This window comes from Otolemur garnettii, unplaced genomic scaffold, assembly GCF_000181295.1.
Source record: "Otolemur garnettii isolate 467f Iridium unplaced genomic scaffold, OtoGar3 scaffold00005, whole genome shotgun sequence".
Lineage (NCBI taxonomy): Eukaryota > Metazoa > Chordata > Mammalia > Primates > Galagidae > Otolemur > Otolemur garnettii.
In genome coordinates this window covers 8,140,242-8,147,350 of record NW_003852400.1, presented here as the reverse complement: position 1 = coordinate 8,147,350, position 7,109 = coordinate 8,140,242, and the positions used below count along the sequence as shown (strand labels likewise).

General features: G+C 35.9%; 1 pseudogene; it reads right to left on the bottom strand.

Moving 5' to 3' along the window:
* Positions 1-758: 758 nt before the first annotated feature.
* Positions 759-6,737, bottom strand: LOC100952780 (annotated as a pseudogene).
* Positions 6,738-7,109: the final 372 nt, after the last annotated feature.

Below are 7,109 nucleotides of genomic sequence, written 5' to 3'. Positions count from 1 at the left end.
ATTTTCAACAATTCAGGGTGACCATGGAAGGCTAAGATAGTACATGTTGTTCAAGAAGAACTAGTATTTTGATGAATTTATCAATTGATTTGAACTTCATCCTGCGAGTCTCTGCAGTTTATTGATCTATCAACACTAGTTCACTCTAGCCGTAGAATTGGCTTTGTGTTCCTTTAGTAATGAACCTCATCTATACAGCATTTGTTCTGGTGTTGTAGAATCAATAGAATATGGATCTACAACCCGGATCCCAGTAGCAGGCTTGTTGCTGCTTCCCTCTTCTTCTTGAAACACTAAACAAGCCTTCTGAGCAGTTCTAATTATTGAATGGAAGAGTTTATAATACCTGAGAAACACCTAATCAGTCCTCTGTTCACCAAGATGGTAGTCCATGAGATCTCATGATATTTGAGCAAGTTCCAACAAGTTTAACACAATTCTGTTCCAATTATTTCACGTTTTGTTTTTTTTTTTGTTTTCTTTTTTTTTTGGGGGGGGGGAGCTGGGCAAGATTTAGAAGTTTGTTAACGGTTTCTACAAAACTAAAATTCAAAGCAAATTTTGCTTAAGGGAACATTGTAAAGTGACAATCCTTGGTATTATGTGCCTCTCATATAATCCATTTCAAACCATGGAGAATAATACTTTTTGTGTCACTATTCCAAAAGACAAACAAATGTGAACAGATAAAACATCTTTAAAAAGCACCAAGCTTAGGAAGTGTCAAACAAAACCTGAAATTTCTGTGAATACTCCTGTCAAACAAAGTTATCTCCTGGGCACCACTTCTCCTGCACACTGGTCTTCTGTTTCCCTTCATGTGACTTAGATCGGCTTCCAGACCTAGGGAAGGCTCGGGAGGGCTATGGTTTCTCTCTTGAGACAGTGGTCTCTCTCTTCTCCTGTCTCTGGAAAGGGACCTGCTCCAGCTGCGGCTGCAAGAGAAGCTTCTCTACCTTGGAGATCTGATGATCACCTCGAGGGTGATGGCCCCCAGAGAGAGGAGGGCCACAGTTTCTTCTTCTTCCTCGCCCTTGGACGGTTCCACTCTTCCACGGCAGCCACATCGTGTTCCTCCATCTGGCTCTTGGACAGCACCAGCTGCATCTCCAGGGTCTTCAAATGCAACAGAAGCAGAGCCCAGAGGGTCCCTAGCAACCCACACGCTTCGGAGTGGTCCATAATAGCCAAAAGCCAGGGCCAGTTCAGTATTGTTGCCGTTGTTTCCAAGATAACCTACATAAATGTTACAGCCCAACGGATAGAAAGCACAATGCACTTCGAAATCTAGACGTAAACTGCGGAGGCTCAAGTCCTCACCCTCCCGTGGACATTCCCACTTCCCGCGCCGCTCTGGCCGACTCCCACTGTTGCTCCTCCTACCTGCGTCCACGAAATGGCCTGTTATACACGTTCTTCGATACCAAACGGCTTCACTGTGTCACAAGCCATTTAGAGAGCCATTTCCTAAGGCCCTTGAGAGAGAATGTGGAAAAAATTAGTGTACTTCATCATTACAGAATAACTATTTAGAGAATATTTCCTACCAAGTATATCTTCGTAGAAATGTTTCCTCTACTCCAGAAGACTAGGTCCATATCAAAGTGTGACTGCATCTGAAATGATTATATATTTTAAATTACTTAAATAAGACATTAGTTTGTCTACCAAAAATGTTAATTTTTCTGATGTGTTCACTTGAATGAGTTGTAGCAGACAAAGAATACGACACTCCAGTCCCCTGCTCACCATAAACCCCAAAGATTTCTGTTTTCCGCTATACATAGCATCCAAGCAAGACACACAAAGCAGACAGAGATGATGTCTACAAGGGAATCAAAAAATGAATGAGTCTACAAGCTCCTTTCAAGAAATTAGACAAAATGTACAGTGAATTCAAAATGCTGTCAATATTCATTCATCCATTCATTGAAATGTACCCTATTGTAGCCTGATATAAGAGCAGAATCCAAATCTATGCTCTAAAAAGAGATTACTACTGAATCACCTTAGACAAATTATTTAACATTCTGATTCATAACTTCTACCTCTACAAAATGGGGCTAATGATAAAATGTGTCGTGTCTCACCTAACTTTTATATCACAAAAACCAAAATAAATACATAAAAAGACACTAGCTATGAAATCTTTGTAAATTACATAGCATTAAGCAGACAGAAAGGTCATTTCTATCATAAAAATAAGTTAAAAGTTATTACTATTAACCAAGTAGGAGACTCAAATATTTTTACAACTCTCCAAATATCTATGTATGTCTCTCTAATTAACCTAATTATAGTTGTTACTTTATAGAAATACATTCCAATGATTTTCTTTTCCAACAGCTAATATTTTCTGATTAAGGTTACATACCTAAAGAGTGAGATTAAAAAAAATACATAAATGTATTTGATACATTAAATGCCACTTAGACTCTGGAAGCACAGCTAACCCTTAAAAAACACATAGTTTAGGGGAGCTGACCTCCTACACCCACAGTCAAAAATCCTTGTATACCTGGGCCAGTGGAACAGTTGAAGAATGCAGAAATAAACCCATTTATCTGTTGTGAACTTATCTTTGACAAAGGTATCAAGCACATACAGTCTCTCCAATAAAAACTGGATATACATATACAGAAAAATGAAACCAATTCTTATTGCTTTCTATGTACAAAAATCAAATCAATGAAAAAATGCTCATCATCCCTAATTATTAGAGAAATGCAAATTAAAACCACCCTGAGATATCATCTAACCCCAGTGAGAATGGCCCATATCACAAAATCTCAAAACTGCAGATGCTGGTGTGGATGTGGAGAGAAAGGAACACTTTTATGCTGCTAGTGGGACTGCAAACTAATACAACCTTTTTGGAAGGAAGTATGGAGAAACCTCAAAGAACTCAAACTAGACCTCCCATTTGATCCTGCAATCCCATTACTAAACATTTATCCAGAAGGAAAAAAAAAACCTTTTATTATAAAGACACTTGTGCTGGACTGTTTATTGCAACTCAATTTACAGTCACTAAAATGTGGAAACAGCCTAAATGCCCCTCAACCCAGGAATGGATTAGCAAGCTGTGGCATATGTATGTATACCATGGAATACCACTCAGCCATTAAAAAAATGGAGATTTTACAGCATTTGTATTAACCTGGATGGAAGTGGAACACATTATTTTTAGTGAAGCATCACAGGAATAGAGAAGGATGAATCCTATGTATTCAACTTTGATATGAGGACAATTAATGACAATTAATGACCCAGTGGGGGGTGAGGGGTGGGGGAAGGGGAGAGCAGACAGAGAGAGAAGGAGGGAGAGGGTGAGGGAAAGGAAAAAAGAAAAGAAAATAGTGACTAATTCTCACATAAATTGGATTTAATTTTGACCAAAGTACATTATTTGAACAATAATTTTTATTTTTTTTTATTAAATGATAGCTGTATACATTAATGCAAACATGGGGTACAGTGTAGTGTTTTCATATACATTTTGAAATACTTTCATCAACCTGGTTCACATAAATTTCATGTCATTTGCATAGTCATTGTGTCAAAACATTTATATTCTAGTTCTAGAAAAGTTCACTTGTACCCTTGTTAGACAGATATATAGGTGATCTTTCCGGTCACCCTCCCACCACCCAGCCGCCCTTCTCCCCTCCCCTTCCCCACCCCCTCCCCATATTCTTGGGCTAGAATTAAGTTGTATCTTTCATTTGAGAGCTATAAATTAGTTTCATAAAAGGGTTGTATACATTGGATACTTTTTCTTCCATTCCTGTGATACTTTGCTAAGAAGAACATTTTCCAGTTCCATCCATGTAAACATGAAGGAGGTAAAGTTTTCGTTTTTCTTTAGGGCTGCATAGTATTCCATGGTATACATATACCACAGTTTATTGATCCATTTGTGCATTGATGGGCACTTGGGCTTCTTCCATGATCTGGCAATTATGAAATTTCACCAAAGAAGATAGGCGTGTAGCCTATAGATATATGAAAAAATGCTCACCATCCTTAATCATTACAGAAATGCAAATCAAAACTACTTTGAGATATCACCTAACTCCAGTAAGATTAGCCCATATCACAAAATCCCAAAACCAGAGTTGCTGGCGAGGATGTGGAGAAAAGGGAACACTTCTACATTGCTGGTGGGAATGCAAATTAATACGTTCCTTTTGGAAAGACATCTGGAGAACACTTAGAGAACTACAAATAGACCTGCCATTCAATCCTACAATTCCACTATTAGGTATATACCCAGAAGATAAAAAATCACATTACAATAAAGATGTTTGTATCAGAATGTTTACTGTAGTCCAATTCATAATTGCCAGGTCATGGAAAAAGCCCAAGTGCCCATCGATCCACAAATGGATTAATGAACAATAATTTTTAATTCAACTTGTTAATATGTTGTTTAGGATATTGCAACCTCATTTATAAGTCAAATGTGTTTGTAATTTCCTTTTATAATAATATATTTTTTCCAATTTTAATATCAGGTATATCAGATGAAGTAGAATGATTTTGAAGTATTTCTTCTTTTTCTATTGTCTATCAGTTTTGGCATGATCTGCTTTTTGAAATTATCTTCTCTCTTATTTTTTGAGACTTTGAATAAAAAAAGAAGTTAATTGATGACTCCATACTGAACCTCAGAATCAAAGCATTATATGATAGACATACTTTTATCTGACAATGTGAATATTACTTTTTTTGCATTATTATTATTATTGCTCAATATTTCATTGCAGCTGTCATCTGATTTCTTTTCTGAATGTATTTATCTTCATTCGTTCTTTATGAGGTTTTGTTTCTAGTCCTTATCTTAAACGTTGTTATTGTTACTAAATTTTAAGCCTCTTTAATTTTGTGAAGGCAAAAGTAAATAAACACATGTACCTGTATAGAGAAAATTAAAAAAAAAATCAAATCAACAAGTATTAAAAGACTTCAACCCAAGTTTTCAAACTATAAAACTACTAAAAGAAAACACTGGGGAAAGTCTTCAGAATATTGGTCTGGGCAATACTTTTTGACTCATACTTCCAAAGCACAGAGAATGAAAGCAAAATTGGACAAATAGAATAATATAAAGCTATTAAAGCTTGTATACAGTAAAGGAAACAATCAATAAAAGCAAGAGACAACCCACAGAATGGGAGAAAATACTTGTAAACTACTTATCTGACAAGGGACTAATAACCAGAGTACACAGGGAGCTCTAAAAACTCAATAGGAGAAAATCAAATAATTACCATAAAAATGGGCAAATAATTTGGAGAGACATTTCTCAAAGGAAGACATACAAATGCCCAACATGACATGAAAAAAATGATCAACATCATTACTCGTCAGAAAAGTGCAAATCAAAACCTCCATGAGATATCACTTCACCCAGTTAAAGTGGCTTTTATCCAAAAGATAGACAACAATCAATGCTTGCAAGGAGGTGGGGAAAGGGAAACCATCATACATTCTTGGTGGGAATGTAAATTAGTGCAACTGCTATGGAGAATGGGACAGAGAGGCCATAACAAACTGAAAACAGACTTACCACTTGACCCAGCAGTCCTACTGTTCAGTATATATTCAAAGGAGGGGAAATTATTATATCAACAAGATATCTGCACTGCCATGTTTATTGCCCCACTTTTTACAATTGTCAATATTTGGAATCAACCTAAGTGTCCATCAACAGTGACTGAATAAAGAAACTCTGGTACAGTTACACAAGGGAATATTATATAGCCACACAAAAAAATGAGATCCTTCCATTTGCAACAACATGGATGGACCAGAGACAATTATGTTAAATGATACAAGCCAAGTTCAGAAAGACAAATCTCATATGTTCTCACACAGAGAGTAGAAATATGGTTGGTTATCAGAGTCTGAGAAGAGTAGTGGGAAGTAGGGGGATAAAATGGGGATGGTTAATGGGTAAAAAATATGGCTACATAGTTAGAATAAACAATATTTGATAGCACAAGAAAGTGACTATCATCAATAACAAGTCTGGGTGTACTTCAAAATAACTAAAAGAGTAGAATTGAAATATTCCTAACACAAAGAATTGATAAACGCCTGAGGTGACTGATACATTAATTAGTGTGATGTGATTAAACCCATCATGCACTCATAATAAATCATTTCAAAAATGAAAAAAAAACACAAAATGAAACAAAACAACAAAGAAAATCCATGTATAACTTTTGACTCCCCACAAACTTACTAATAGTACCCTACTCTTGACTGGAACCTTTACAGAGAAAGAGAAAACATTTTATGAACACGTGTGTAGTATATTATGTGTGTTAGATACTGTATACTTGCAGCAAAGTGGTGAGAGAAAAGAAAATGTTATTAAGGAAATTATAAAAAAGAAAACATAAGTATCATTCCTTACGTTACATTGGATTGTCACAAAGGTCTTCATCATCGTTGTTTTCATGTTGGGTAGGCTGAGAAGTGGCAGAAGAGAAGTGGTCTTGATGTCCTAGGAGTGGAAGAAGCAGAAGAAAATCCACATGTAAGTGCCTATATGCAGCCCAAACTATGTTGTTTAAGGGTCAACTGGATCATTTCCCATCACCAGGGTCCTAGAAAACATTTTTTTTTTAACCACAAAAATAAATAAGGTGCTTATAAAAGAAATTGAGTTACCTTTAATTTACTGACCTGTTGAACACAAATGTCACAGACTTGGAGGGGATAGCCATAGGTCTCAGAGGTTCTTTATTCCTTAAAATTGGATATAGTAGGGTGTGTATAAGTGCATACGTGTTTTTTCATCTGAAGATCCTTTATGTTTATCAGATGCTCAAACAATCCGAGCCCCTAAAAGATATTAAACCACTTTCTTAAAGACAATTAAACAGGAGATACAAAAAGTAAATCTGAAAAAAAAAATACTTTCATTTCAGTGAATTATTAAAAATGATCATGGAACTTGGTGTTTATGAAAGATCTTTGGGTTTTTTTAATGGGAGATCTTTCTACGAAATGCAGTGATACTCTATTATTTAATATTTTACTCTTTTTACTTTATCTCCTGCTAAAGAATATTGAGGCAATATAGTCTATGGCAGTAT